This window comes from Arvicanthis niloticus, chromosome 25 (assembly GCF_011762505.2).
Source record: "Arvicanthis niloticus isolate mArvNil1 chromosome 25, mArvNil1.pat.X, whole genome shotgun sequence".
In the NCBI taxonomy this organism is placed as follows: Eukaryota; Metazoa; Chordata; class Mammalia; order Rodentia; family Muridae; genus Arvicanthis; species Arvicanthis niloticus.
In genome coordinates, this window is record NC_133433.1 from 35,666,349 (window position 1) to 35,680,871 (window position 14,523).

A 14,523-nucleotide genomic window follows, 5' to 3' on the forward strand; every position below is an offset into this window, starting at 1 on the left:
GAAACACACAAAATAAAAATAAATCTTATAAAAAGTAACGAGAAGAGAGCCACCAGAAGTTCCAGCGACTCAGGAGACTAAGGCCAGAGCATCATTTGAGCCCAGGAGTTCAAGACCAGTCTAAGATCTCCATTCCAAGAAAAAGAAAAGGGAACTGAAGACAGGAGAGTAAAGTAAACCAAAAATAAATAGATGGAAGGAAGTAATAAGATATAAGAACAAAAACCAGTGAAAAAAGAAAGGTTAAAAACAAGACACACAATGAAGTCAAAACTTGGTTCTTGGTGGGGTCAGTGGTCACACTGATCAGAAAGAAAAGAGAGAAGAGACATCACTAAAGCCAGGCTTGGAAAAGGGGACATCATTACCAAGCTCAAAGAAGGAACAGGTGCTTCAAAGGATGCCATGAGCAAGTGCACACCAACTAGTCAGATGACTCGGAAGAAACACACGGTTCAATAGAACTAGCAAGACCAACCTAGAAAGAAACAGAGAAGCCACATCAAGGAATCAGAGACTGAACTAGGGATCAGAAGAGTTTACACAAAGCAAAGTCCAGATATAACTGTCTTCTGTGATATTTTTTAAAGTGAACAATTAGGTGAGACCCAAATGAAGAAAGAGTAAAAGAAATAATGCAGTTTTTCCAATGGGCAAAGATTCTGGATAGACATTTCTCCAAAGAAAACTTACAACTGACCAAAGCAGAACATGAAAGTCTTAATAATTCATATAAACACACAGCACAGAGTTATTAGGGCCCTGGAAATCAAAACCACAATGCCACTTCACATTCACTAAAATAGGAAGTTCTCTAACAGTGTTTGAGAGTGTGTGAAAAACTCCAAAAGCCTGTGGCCTGTGAGATAGTTCAGTGGGTAAACTGCCACCCAAGCCTGACATCCTGAGTTCTATCCCTAAAAGGCACACAAAGGTAGTGAGAAATGACCCCACAAAGTTGTCCTTTAAACTCCACATGCATACTGTGGGACACACACACACCATGCGTGCACACCATGCGCTCACACACACACAATAAGTAAAATTACAAAAAAAAAAATCTGAGCCATTATACTCTAACAAGGAAGCTATAAAGTCAAGCAAATACTCAAGAAAGCAGTTTGTGAATTCCTCAAAAAAGTTAAACAAGAATTACATATGGTCCAGCGATTCTTCTCTTAGGTATATGTCTTCAGAAAGTGAAAACATATGGCCACGCAGGATTTATTCATAAATATTCACAGCAGCATTGCTCCTAAGAGCAAAAAATGGCAACCACCCAGAAGTCTCTCAGTGGATGACAGACCTACAATTCTGGAGGCTAAAGTCAAGACCAAGGTGCCTATATCAGACCTGATAAGGGCCTCCTTGCTACGCACGGACGAGGCCGGTCCAACCCTGTATCTGCACTGAGCAGAAAGGCACCAACCCTCTCCATAAACCATTTTAAAACTGCATTAATTTGATCTAGAAGGACAGAGACTTTTCATTCTAAACAACAGATTTTGACCTAAAACGTTTACTGTTTTTCCTTCTTGGAGGCTCATCTCATGCCCCTTCCCACCCCCAAAAAGGCGGAGTGAGGGTGAACGTAAGTAATGCTGGTACCCAAGTGGTTTCAGAACACAACTGTGTCCACTGTTGTTTTCAAGTTTAACGGACATTGGTTACTAACAGAGTCTGAAAGTTTGGCAAATAACATTCAAATTCTGTTGGTTCAAGGCTTCAAACAACCAGCTTTTAAGTATACAATTTTGAGTCCTTTTCTATTAGACATATATACTTATATGTCTAATATACTTATATACTAATATATTTAATGCATCTTCAGCCAGAGTTCTTAAAACTTGGTACCAGTTCCTAAACTAAAACACTGAAACTATTTCAGAATAATAAAGTAAAAATACAGAGCCCATTTTAAACCCACTTAACTGCCTCATCAGCAGATGGTTATCTGGGTTGTCTGTAGGTTAATTCTGCTTGTGCTTGTCAGGTTTTATCCCCTTGTCAAAAGCCACAAGGGGAAGGAGTCAAGTTGGGGAGACCTACAGAGATGGGCTCTGGGCCCATGATGATATGAGTAGCAACCTTTGAGGCCTTCTATGTTCAGTGTGTCCATCTGTAAATAACACTATCCAACCCATTCATGCCATAGTTATTGTGACTTGAAGTTTTCTAAAGGTGTAGGGGTTGTTGTGCCTGCGTGTGTGTCTGTGCCTAGTGCCATTTGCATGCCTGGGCCTAGTGGAGGCCAGGAGTCAGATCCCCTGGAGCTATAGTTACAGGTGTTCCTGAGCTGCCATGGAGATGACAGGAATCAAACCGGAGTCCTCTGAAAGATCAGCCAAGGCTCATAAACGCTGGCGGAGCTGTCTGTCCAGCCTTATTGTGGCTTTTAAATAAAATCATCTTGCTCTGCCCCCAACAAACACTAATTCCCTTCTCTTTGCTCTCTGAAAAGTGAAATACAGGTACCATAAGCAATAAAACTACAAAGATCCTGATGAGAGAAATGATACCATTCAAAGGGGAAGAAGAATTATATAAATAATAAGCACCTTCATTTCCTACAACACCAAACTTACATAATCTTAAGTAGATAAACTATACACACCAATAACGTCAGACATCATGGGGAAATATAAGGTAATTTTCACTAATTATGCTGGTATATTTAATAGCTGTATTAGGAAACAAGGAAGTACACAGTCAGCAGAATAGTATAAATTCAAATTAAAGGCTTCTTTTTTTGGGGGGGGGGGGTTTCGAGACAGGGTTTCTCTGTGTATCCCTGGCTGTCCTGGAACTTACTCTGTAGACCAGGCTGGCCTTGAACTCAGAAATCCGCCTGCCTCTGCCTCCCAAGTGCTGGGATTAAAGGCGTGTGCCACCACTGCCCCGCCCTAAAGGCTTCTTTTAATGCTGTAATGGTAACTCAACATTTGGCCTGATTCGCAGTGTCAGAATGGAAGGCTTCACACTGAGTTGTAGTTACAGCACCTGACAGCATGAAAGGGAAGTAAGCCGTGGTGACCCTTGGCCCCTGACTCCAGGGACGATTCTGAAGTCTGTGGAGCCTGTAAGACATGGGGTCTGGCTGGTGGAGTAGCTCACAGGGGCATGCCTTTGAAGGTTATAGCCCCTTCTAGCTCCAGCCATTCTCTCTGCCCGCCAGTCACTGAAGAGGCCCAACACATGCTCCTTGAGCACTTCTGCTAGGATGGTCCAGAATCTGAAATCAGGAGTCAAACAAACATCTCCTCTTTTACACTGTTTTTACACTGTTCTGTGCAGTAAGTACATCGGTCACAGCAACACCAAAGGAACTAACGCTTGTGGCAGGTGCTGGCCAGTTCTTTGAAGCAAGATTATGTATGTAGTTGAGTTTTTTAAACAATAGTGACTTCATTAAGATCTATATGAAATAAGATGGATAGATAGATGGATGGATGGATGGACAGACAGACAGACAGACAAGACAGACACCAAGATTCTAACTCTAAAAAACACATCCAAGAAACTGAAGAGCTGGTTCCATGCATGGTTCAGAGCACTTTACTCATGCAGAGGACAAGATTGGTTCCAGTGCTCACATCCCACAGGTCACTTCAGTGCCAAGGATCCAACTCCCTCCTCCTTCCTATGCAGACACACACACACACACACACACACACACACACACACACTACCTTTACATGTAAGTGAGACTAATAAATTTATTTAAAATCCTACACACACAGAAAGAGAAAAGGAGAAATAGGAAGAAACACTGATAATAATAGTAGAAGCTAGAAGTAAAAGAATTCCAAGACAAAATCCAAGGAGGAAAAGGGACGCACATAGGAATAGTAAAAACCCTCTGCTAGAACATCGGGTACTTTCTCCTCCATTAATTAAAAAAATCCTCTTTCAAACAAGAAACTAAACCAAATACTGGTGGTGGGGGGAAACAGATAAAAAAGACCAATCAAAAAAAGAGAGCAACAGTCACATCCCAGTAAACTACTCACTGTGCAAGTTTACATACACATATAAAAAACACAACAGAGAAGCTAGGCAGCAGTAACAAGTGCCTTTAATCCCAGCACTTGGAAAGCAGAGGCAGGAGGATTTGTCAGTTGAGGCCAGCCTGGTCTACATACATAGTGAGTTCCATGACAGCCAGAGCTAGGCAGGCAGTCCCACCAAGGCTTTTGAGAGGGCTCAACAGGTATGGGTGCCTGATAGCAACCCTGATTATCTGTTTTGGGGTCCAGATCACACAAGGTAAAAAGAAAGAACCAATTCTGGCAAGCTGTCCACACACACACACATATCCCACACTAAACAAACAAATGCTTTTTAAAGAAGAAGGAGGAGGAGGAAGAGGAGGAGGAGGAGGAAAAGGAGGAGGAGGAGGAGGAGGAGGAGGAGGAGGAGGAGGAGGAGAAGGAAGGAGAACGAGTAGGAAAGAATAATAAGAAGTAGGAGGAGGAGGAGGAGGAGGAGGAGGAGGAGGAGGAGGAGGAGGAGGAGGAGGAGGAGGAAGAGGAGGAGGAAACTGATAAAAAAAAATAGTAGTCTGAGTTCTGAATGTTTTCTAACATCCTAGTCCAAATAAATAAAATAGTAGTTCATGTTTCAATTTCAGTAGCCTGTTGTCGGGAGGCTGAATAAAAACATCTTTTAAAAATCTACTAATGTTTATAAAAAGTAAGTCTTGACTCCTACACAGTTACCTGTGCAGGCACCCTGGAGTCAGAGTCACCACTGGCATACCCATGCACATCTCCAGCCGAGACCTGCACTGCTCAAGGAGATTTGCTGCATCTCTGACCCCAGAGCATCCAGCTGGACCCAAGAGCTCACCCATGTGTACCTACTGATGGAAATCTGGAGGGGAAGCATTCAGAAGCTTGATATACCACTTCCCAAAGCTGCATAACCTTCGGTCTGGGATTGCCTTAATCTTCGACTTATTTGAAAATCAACAACAACAAAAAAGTTGTTTTTAAGCCAGATACTTGAACTTTTAGATGTATTGTCTAAAGGCAATGTGTCATATCTCAGAGTTATCTTTCCAGACCAAACACTCTTATTTGACCCATTTATGTGCCTGATATCTTTTATAGGAAAAAAAAAAACCACACAAACCAATGTTGTTGCAATAACATCAATAAAATAAAAATGTATAAATAGCTTACTTTTTTAGGTCATGTCAATGCTTAAGGAAAAACAGCTATTTAGTGATAAGGAGGTAGGTGAAGCTTGTGTGGATATTTTTAAAGGAATTACTGTGTATTCCACAAGGGCTGGAGGTTGAAACCACTCGTTCTTCATAATATCCACCTTTTCTTGCAAATTAAAAGCTTTCCTTCTCCTTATTAAAGACCTTCTCGTAAACCTACCACTATAATTAGTAATTTTTTTTTGTTGTTGTTCAAATTCAAAGTGAAGACCCAATGGAGAAAAGAAGGCTGGAGAGATTGTTTGATGCAAAAGCCAGAAAGAAGAGAAAGGAATGAGAAGGGGAAAGAGAAAAGCAGAGAGGCAGCATTCAGCAAAGAGGTAGATTCAGAGCTGGTGAGAGGTCAACACAGATGCTATCTGGAAAACTGGGGGTGTCAGGATGCAAGGAGGAGGTGTGTGCTTGAACTTTTACTAGGTGTTATCTCCCCCAAGGCAGCCTATCTTAAAGTAGGATCATAAGAACACCCTATTTCCTCTCATGCCAGTGCTGTCAGAACAATTACCTCGATTGATGTGCTTATGCTTACGAGGGCATTTCACACAGCTCAAGGCCAACCGCTTTCCTTCCTAACAACTTCAGAGCAGTCAGTTTTTCCTTCTGCTTCTCTTAGTGATTACAGCCAATCATCTGTAAATCCCCATCGTTTTCTTGATTATCACGTGTTTGTTTTAATGCGCTGACAACACACGCCCAGGACCCATAAGAGGACATGTCTCTTACGCTGCTTGGGGGTGGATTTGCCAATCCATACACATATGCTCACTCATTCTCTTTATTAACAGTAGTATAAATTTCCAAGAACATCGGCCAGGTTTGGGGCATGGCAGCTGGCCAGGAAACACGGGCAAATAACTGATTCAAAGGTGTGTGGAATCTCTGACGTTCACTGGCTACATAAGCATGACTCTCTAAACAGCAGGGCAAGCCTGTTTGTTTTTAAAATGGCACCAAGGGCCTGGAATGGTGGCTCATGCCTGTAATCCCAGCTCTTGAGAAGTTGAGATGGAAGGATTCTCCAGAATTCAAGCCTAGTCTTGATTTCATAATGGTTTTCAGAACAGCCGGAGCTGCAGAGTTAGAGTCTCAAACAAAACAGAACAAAAACAGCTCAGAAAACACATGGGTACATGCATAAAAATGGAAGTCTAGAAGAATATCTTTTAAGGGACTCTACATCCTACTACAGAGACACTTGCTCAGCCATGTTCATTGCTGTTCTAGTCACAACAGCTAGGAAACGGAAGCTCCTGACGTCCTTCGCTGATGAGTGGATAATGAAAACTTAGTACGTTGGCACAATGGAATTGTATCCAGCTACCAAAAGGGAAAGGAAATGAAATATGTAAGTAAATGAATGGAACTGGAAAATGTCATACAGTGAGAAGCAACTCAGAGCCAGGAAGACTCCAGGGAGATCTGAAACTTCCAGCCTCAGAGGCACCAGGACTCATGTACACATACCACACATATACACAGAATTAAAAAACAAACATCCTTCCTCTGAACTTCTGGTCCGTGGGTCCATGAGACTCCCAAAACAAAGTAAGCTGCTGCCAGTATCCTACGTTGCCTCCCAAAGTCTCAACTGCTGAAGACACTACAATCTTCAGATGCAGGACTTGGAAGAAGCATGCTGGAACTGACCTGGAAGCCTCCTCCCTGAGGACTAGCTCTTACATAGGTGCTGTGCAAGTTGCCCCCTGAGAAAAGCAATTCTAATCAGCTCTGAATCCTGCCACCTATGACAACAGCCTACCCAGGGAGATATCCCCAATGGTACAGTAGTGGTACCCACGTCTTAATGTAACCAACAGCTATCTAAGTGGATTTATGGCTCAACCCAATAGGTGAGAATTCATGCCCAGTACTGTAAACCTAGCCAGGCCCCTGTGGCTGTTCAGATCACAGACTACTGCTATTTTCCCAAATCCATATAGTGTCTCACTATTTTCTAAATATTTACACCCACGGATAAATGTAGCTATCACATTCACCAAGGAGCTTCATTTCTGTAGCAAATGGAGACGACTACACAGATCTTTAGCTGGTCAAAATGCAGAAAATAAATGAGCATGAGGCGCCCATTCATACCTGGTACATCTACAATGCAGTTCAACATCCAAGGCTCAGGGAACATGGAAGAGGAATTTTATGTTTTAAAAACATTAAAGGCTAGAAGACTCAGAAGCCAACTGTAAGACATGGCAGGGATATTGTGACCATAAACTCTCAAAATATGGTTGCATGAACAAGACCTACCTAATGACCACACCAGTGGACATGCCTATGTGGATGGGGAAAATCTCACAAGATCCCCAATCTAATTATACATCTCATATCTCATACATGAGCATACTGTTTATACATTTGTCCTACAGCACATGGTTCTTTCTCTATATATGTAAATGCTGAGTTGCAAACTCAGAAATTTAAAATTAATTAGGCTCTGTTTTAGATGGCCTTGATACATAGCCCAGACTAGCCTTAAACTTTTGATATTCACCTTCCAAATACTGGGATCACAAGGACGCCCTACCACACCCAGCCCAAACTTAATCTACTTTTATTTAAAAGCCAGAATAATGCCTGACGTGGTGGCATGCCCCTGCAGTCCCAGCACTAGAGGCCAAGAGTTGGATTCTCCATTAGGCATCAGCTCGAGACCTTCCACCTCAAAAACAATTAAAAAGTAAAAAGCAAATGACGGCAGCAATAAGTTTCCTCATTTTCAACTCAAACAAGCAAACTACTCCAATCCTAACGGCATACCACGGAACTAAGTTACATATAATCCTACTCCAATCCTAATGACATACCACGGAACTAAGTTATACATAATCCTACTCCAATCCTAATGACATACCACGGAACTAAGTTATACATAATCCTACTCCAATCCTAATGACATACCACGGAACTAAGTTATATATAATCCTACTCCAATCCTAATGACATACCACGGAACTAAGTTATACATAATCCTACTCCAATCCTAACGGCATACCACGGAACTAAGTTAAACATAATCCTACTCCAATTCTAATGACATACCACGGAACTAAGTTATATATAATTCTACTCCAATCCTAATGACATACCAGGGAACTAAGTTATATATAATCCTACTCCAATCCTAATGGCATACCACGGAACTAAGTTATATATAATCCTACTCCAATCCTAATGACATACCAAGGAACTAAGTTATATATAATCCTACTCCAATCCTAATGACATACCAAGGAACTAAGTTATATATAATCCCGAGTCTGGCTAATCCAGTCCCAGTGGTGAGAGAGAGAGACACAGAGAAAGAGACAGAGACAGAGACAGAGAGACAGAGAGAGACAGAGAGTGCCTGTGCACATTCACAGAGAGGCCAGAGCACAGGCTCTGTCTTACTCTATCTTTTCTCCTTTATTACCTTGAGACAAAGTCTCTCTCTGACCTGGAAACAGTGCTAAACTTTTTGGCTAAACTAGCTTATCATCCAGTCTCAGGATCCACCTGCCTCCACTCTCCAATGCTGGAGCTACAGAGATGTGCATCCATACCCACATTTTTACGTGGGTGCTTGGGATTCAAACTCAAGATAGTATAGCAAGTACTGTTTACCTACCAATCTCCCCACTTTTTATAGATGAGTATTATGAAATTTTACATAGATAGCAGAATGCTTGGTCTTAGTTGCTCAGCAAATATACCAGAAAACTGGGGGAGCTTGGGGATAGCTAAGTTGGGAGACCTTGCCAGATATGCATAAGAACCTGAGTCTGATGACCACAATGTATGTATAAAGCAGGGAATGGTTGCATACATTTGTAATTTCAGCCCTGGGGACAGGTGGATTCCAAGAGGCTCACTGGCCTGCTGCCCTAGCCTAACAAGCAAGTTCACAGTGAGAGAATCTGTCTCTAAAACAAGGTGGACATGTCCTAGGGAATAATGCCTAAGGCTGACATCTAGCCTCATGCACATGTACACACACCTGTGCAGACATGTATACACACATATATACATGCATGTGCACACACAAACATACACGTGATACATGAATCGTGCTTATTACTACATGCTATGTAAACAGTGTTATTTGCTTAAAATGACAGAACAGACTCACGGTGTAAAGAATGACATCTCAGTATGGCAGACATTCCCTAAAAGTACAGCCTTAGAAAGGTACAGTAGCCAGGCCCCTATTCAAGTCAAAGCCACCCTTGGTCTCCTGTTTCAAGCTACTAAATCAGTTCTCTATTTTCTAAATCATCTGCAAAGCCCTCATTCAGCGGCCTAAAGAAAGAACTGCCGGTAAGGACACGTCAGCCCACGTGAACTTACAGGAAGTGTGGCTGTGGACACTTACCACACTGGTACACATGTCTAGCTCTTCCCCAGGTGTCAGTCCCCTTAGGTCTTCCCTACATTTGTCCCCATGGTGGAAACCAAGTTCTCCTATACAGGAATCTCTCAGAGTCTGACTAACACTTCTTATTTCACGCATGCCCTACTGGACTTTTGTTGTTTTGTTTAACTAATGACAGTGGAGAGCATACCCAGGGCCTCCGGAGTAACGGGAAAACTCTACCAACGGAGTGTTTGGTTTTAAGTAGAATTGTGGATGCCCAGAGATAGACGTGGGCACATTTACAAGAGCCTTGGGAAATGGGGATGAGTTTGAAAACTCAACGACTGACGGCCAGGCTTGTGGCACCCTGTCCTAACTCTCTCTGGAGCCCCTGGCGTGGCCTCACACAGCTCGACACTCTGGGCTGGCCGTCAGCACATGATTCCACATCTTCTTGGCAACAGTAATTAACGCAGAGCTCCTGTTGAGTTAAGTGTTGATGTGGACTAAAAGGCCAGGCCGCTCAGCCCCTCTTAGATTTACCACTTTTCTCCATGAAATGGGGAGAGTGAATGAAGATCAAAGCTTCCACCAACAGGAATGGAGCAGGTAAAGAAAAATAGAGACACATCTTCACTTAAACGAGTGTGGGAGCCGTTTCTGTCAGGAATAACACGTTACATAATCTGACTCTCATGAATCAGCAGTTTAGTCCGTAATTTACATGAAGTTTTAAGAGAAAGAACACACAGAGATTGAAAGGGTAACGGCAGTTTCTACAAGGCAGGTTTAGAAAGCATTTATCCCACCTCCACACAGAAGGCTGACAGGCAACTGACTCAGATTGGCTTCATTAAGATGTTCTCTCTTCCTAAAGCCCCTGGTGGAAAAGGCTGTGCTGTCTTTCATCCAGTGGTCCTTCTCGGTCCTCTCCCAGGTAATGGCCATATATATTGTCCTCTCTGTCTAAAGGTAATCTATCTGGGACCACACACTTTAGGATGCAGAGGCGCATGCTTAAAGGATAGAAATAAATGAAGGTACTTTTTTTTGCTTTTCTAGAAGATGCTTTATACTAAAGTAATTAGCTTCAAAAAACACACCACGTCAGACACTTCAGAAGAGAACTGAGAAATAACTTTGACCATTATATTTGAACTCCCCCATAAATCCAAGTGCTTAGAGACATACGTAAGAAAACTGTCGGCACAAGTACTAACAGCATTTGTCCGACCTAAAGCCTCTTAAAACTAGACCAAAAATAAAACAAAACAAAATAAAATATAGGTAGAGTGTTTGACAGGGGGGAAAAAAGGAAAGAAAAACAACCACTAAGTTATTTTTAAAACACTAGAGATGATAAATCCTGAGTCCAAAGGGTATCTTTGTCCTTTTTATAGGAAAATACTGCATCAGATACTGTTTGAAATAAGAGAAGCATTGGATTAGGCCTCTCTTCAGCACAGATCAATTACGATGGTATTTTGGGAGGTATGTTTTGAAAGAGCAGGCTTTCTAAAGTCATTCATTCCACAAATATTTATTACAGGCCTGCATGTGCCAGGCTTTGTCTGTCTGGGCACCTACTCCATTAGGGCTCACCCTCCATTAGCTCGGCAAACATGGCTGCAGCAAATCAACACTTTCATGTTTTGGTGTCTTTACTTGTAGAAAAGGGAGCTTTTTAAGAAGCACTGACCTCACACAGTCTCTCTGAGGATAAACACAATTGTTAGATGTTAGGCTGAATTTAATTCATGAGTACCACCCCATGTCTGTGGTACCCACCATAAGCTGTATCCGTGGAGGGAGAGCCTCCTGGCTTCATACATAGTCCTATTAATCAGGCTTATCAACTCAACTTATCAACTTAGTCCTCTCCCAGGAAATGGAAATTTATGAGAAAGAAAAGAACCAACAGAGATGATGAGTATGATTTTAAAAAAATCTTGATATTACATTTATAATCAACATAGTGACAAAAACTGTGTCGATACTATTTATTGACCATTCTGGGTCTTTAACATTAAGCACCAGGTCCAAAAACTCATTTGAAAAGAGCATTTTATTGGGGTTGGGGGCGGGATCCTCTCTCTATATAAGCTGCAAATCACAAAATGGACACCTTACGGGATATATCAACCAACTCAGTGTTAGCAACAACCACCCACAGAAAATTACCAAACTGTTTATGTTTTGTTTATGTCACAAACAAAAACGTTCTGTTTCACAGTTCAAGTTTAATCCGATGCTCCCATCTGAGCCACGTCATATGAACTGTCAAACAGATTTGAAACAAAGCTCCCTTTAAAAACAAGAGGCTCAACACAGTGGCAGTTTAAAGAAAGGAAACTTCTGATGTCTGAGTTGTCAGACTTGGAATCAGAGAAACCATCTTTCTGATGTCATGTGGGATCTGACCTGAGACCTGCCGGCAACAGGTCCTATTTCTCCAAACAAGAATCCCACAGGGGATGAAGGGTAATAACTTGTCTTAAGGGAGTGGTAGCCTAGGGGGCAGAAGGCACACCCATTCCTAAAATATGTCTGAAACTTCCTCTAATGTTTCCAGTTCTTTCTATAACATTGGGGAACTAGAGTATGCATGGCCTCTTCGTGGCTACAACCACTATAACTTAATATTTTGAGTTAAGAATTTGAGGTAATATTTATAAAGCACTTAGGAAACAGCACACTTCATAGTAAGAGCTGTGTTTGGTAAATAAAGCAGGCACTTTCCAGGCCTGTTGGGTAAATACTCAATCTGGTGAAAAGAGAAAGAATCAAGCTACCCAACAGGCAGTTTGAGGTCTTGTTGTTTTGTTTTCGTTTTTTTCTTTTTTTTTTTTTTTTTCTCACCCTGACAAAAGATTCAGAAACTTGAGTGTTCCATGTTTATTCTTGAATCTCAAGTGCATCCTGCATAGTCTCTGCCTGCAGAACTACAGTTCACCCAGCCACTCGGTGCAAAATTAAGTAAAAGACTTTTGTTTCAGGAGACGAATCCCTTCACTTTTCTGCCAGTCCAAAGAACCATCCCAAAGCGCGTCTTAGAACCGAAAACCTCAGCGCGCTTTTAGGCGGCACACGTCGGTGCTTAAACCGTGAGAATCGACTTTGAAAACAGATCGAGGGGTTCGAGTCTGAGAACTTGAAAAAAAGAGTGGCGACGCGTTCTAGTCCGGTCCACCACTTGACCCCGCCGTCCGGGGCGTCCGCGCAGGGACCCCCCACCCCGCGTCAGGTGGGCTCCCGGGTCCTCCCCGCCCGCTGCCCGGCTCGGGGGGCCGGGCGAGCCGCCCGCGTCCCCCCGCGCGCTGGAGCTCCACGCCGCGGCGCTGAGCTCTCCTCGAGGACACAAAGACTGCGCGCCGGGCCGCGGCGGAACCCCGGCGCCCGGGAGAGCCCGGCCCCGACCCCGCCACGCAGGCCTGCACACCCGCCCCGCACCTACCCGGCTGTGCGGCGTCCGGGCGCCCGGGCGCGGAGCCCAGCGCGCTGGCGGTTCCTCCTTCCCGGCGGCGCGGCCGGGCGCCGGCGTTTCCTCCCTGACGCGTCACGGCGGCTCCTCCCGCGGAGCGCGGGGCGGCGCGAGGGGACGGCGGAGTCGGCCGGACCCGCTCGGATGGATGGCGGGGCCGCTCGGCTGCCCGCGCTCGCTCCTCACGCGGGGTGCAAAGTTCAGGAAGAAAGGCCGCCGAGCTCCTGCGCTCAGCTCACGGGATGCGCCAGGGCCGCTGCGAGGTTGACCTTGGCCCACTCGGGAGCCCGGGCGGCCGAGCGGACCCGCGCCGTGGCAGAGGGCTGGGGGCCGCGGCTTACTGCAAGCTGGACGTTGCAGAGGCCAAATAAGTATCCGCACACTCGGGAGAGCCCACTGTGCTTCGTTTAGCGTGATTTGGGCAGTTTTCTACACTTTTCCCACGTCAGCAGATTTTTTTTTTTTTTTTTTTTTTTGATCAGTGTTTATGGATGGGCGAGGGCTCTCACAAATTGGCAGATGCTGTGTACAGATAACAGGCTTTTCTCTTCATCATTTTAGATCTATGGATTATTTTTAAAGTGCCCAACACACTCTACTGCTGGTGCTTATCCATTTAACTACAGAAGCTGCGTTTTTTTTAAACCTGTTCTGTGAATGGGGAACTAAGAATTAACACGATTCAGTGGTTGTGGAGTCGAGTTAAAATTTTGAACCAGAGAGCCACACCACCACTGTAATTCAGGTTTTATCTAGTACCACATGAAAATAGACCTGCACAACTGTTTAAAAGATTTCTGTCTGCATGGTACGCTTCAGATTTTGCAACATTAATCTACCCTTTAAATCATGTGATTCCAGAAAATTTGCCACAAATCTATGAACAAATAATTAGAGGAACTGAGATCAATGAGTGACTTCCGTAAATTCAAAGAACAACTCTTTATGTCTCAAAACCGATACTCAAAGATTTAACCTCATGAGTATTTACTTAAAAAGTTATTTGTACTATCCATGCTGCAATATGGCCTTGTTCTTAAAATATGTTAGGAACCCAAATTCTTTTATACTGTAAAACAAACTATTCTCCCAGGACTTTCTAAACAGTGCTCTTCAGTGGCATTGGGAACTGGACAAGAAAACTACAGTACATAGACCACACATTGCCAGAGGTCGTTTGTATGTTCCACTATGATCAGCTTGCAAAGCAGTCCACACAATAAAACACACACCTTCTCTGTGACAAAAACTAACAAGTGATCAGTGTATCTGTTAATCAAAGCCATATTCATAATACTGATTTCTTGGACAAAAGGAAATTTTATATCAACAAACACGAAGGGGAATGACATCATTCTCGATTAAAAGATAAATACCTAACTATCACCACATTTTGACATTAGGAAGAAAAAAAAAAAAAAAAAAACAGATGGAAACCATTATAGTATTTCCAGGATAAATTTTTTC

The 14,523-nt window shown here is 43.2% G+C and overlaps 1 protein-coding gene across 3 annotated transcripts in view; it reads right to left on the minus strand.

Annotated features, from left to right (window-relative positions):
* Nucleotides 1-13,157, minus strand: part of Sgk3 (serum/glucocorticoid regulated kinase family member 3) — a 101,150-nt gene extending 87,993 nt beyond the window's left edge. For 2 of the 3 annotated variants that reach the window (XM_076924399.1, XM_076924398.1), the window contains exon 1: nt 13,030-13,157. The gene's annotated coding sequence lies outside the window, so the exon portion shown is untranslated. Of the gene's footprint in view, nt 1-368; nt 479-13,029 lie in introns of all 3 variants that reach the window. The other variant, XM_076924396.1, reaches the window with a different exon arrangement.
* Nucleotides 13,158-14,523: the final 1,366 nt, after the last annotated feature.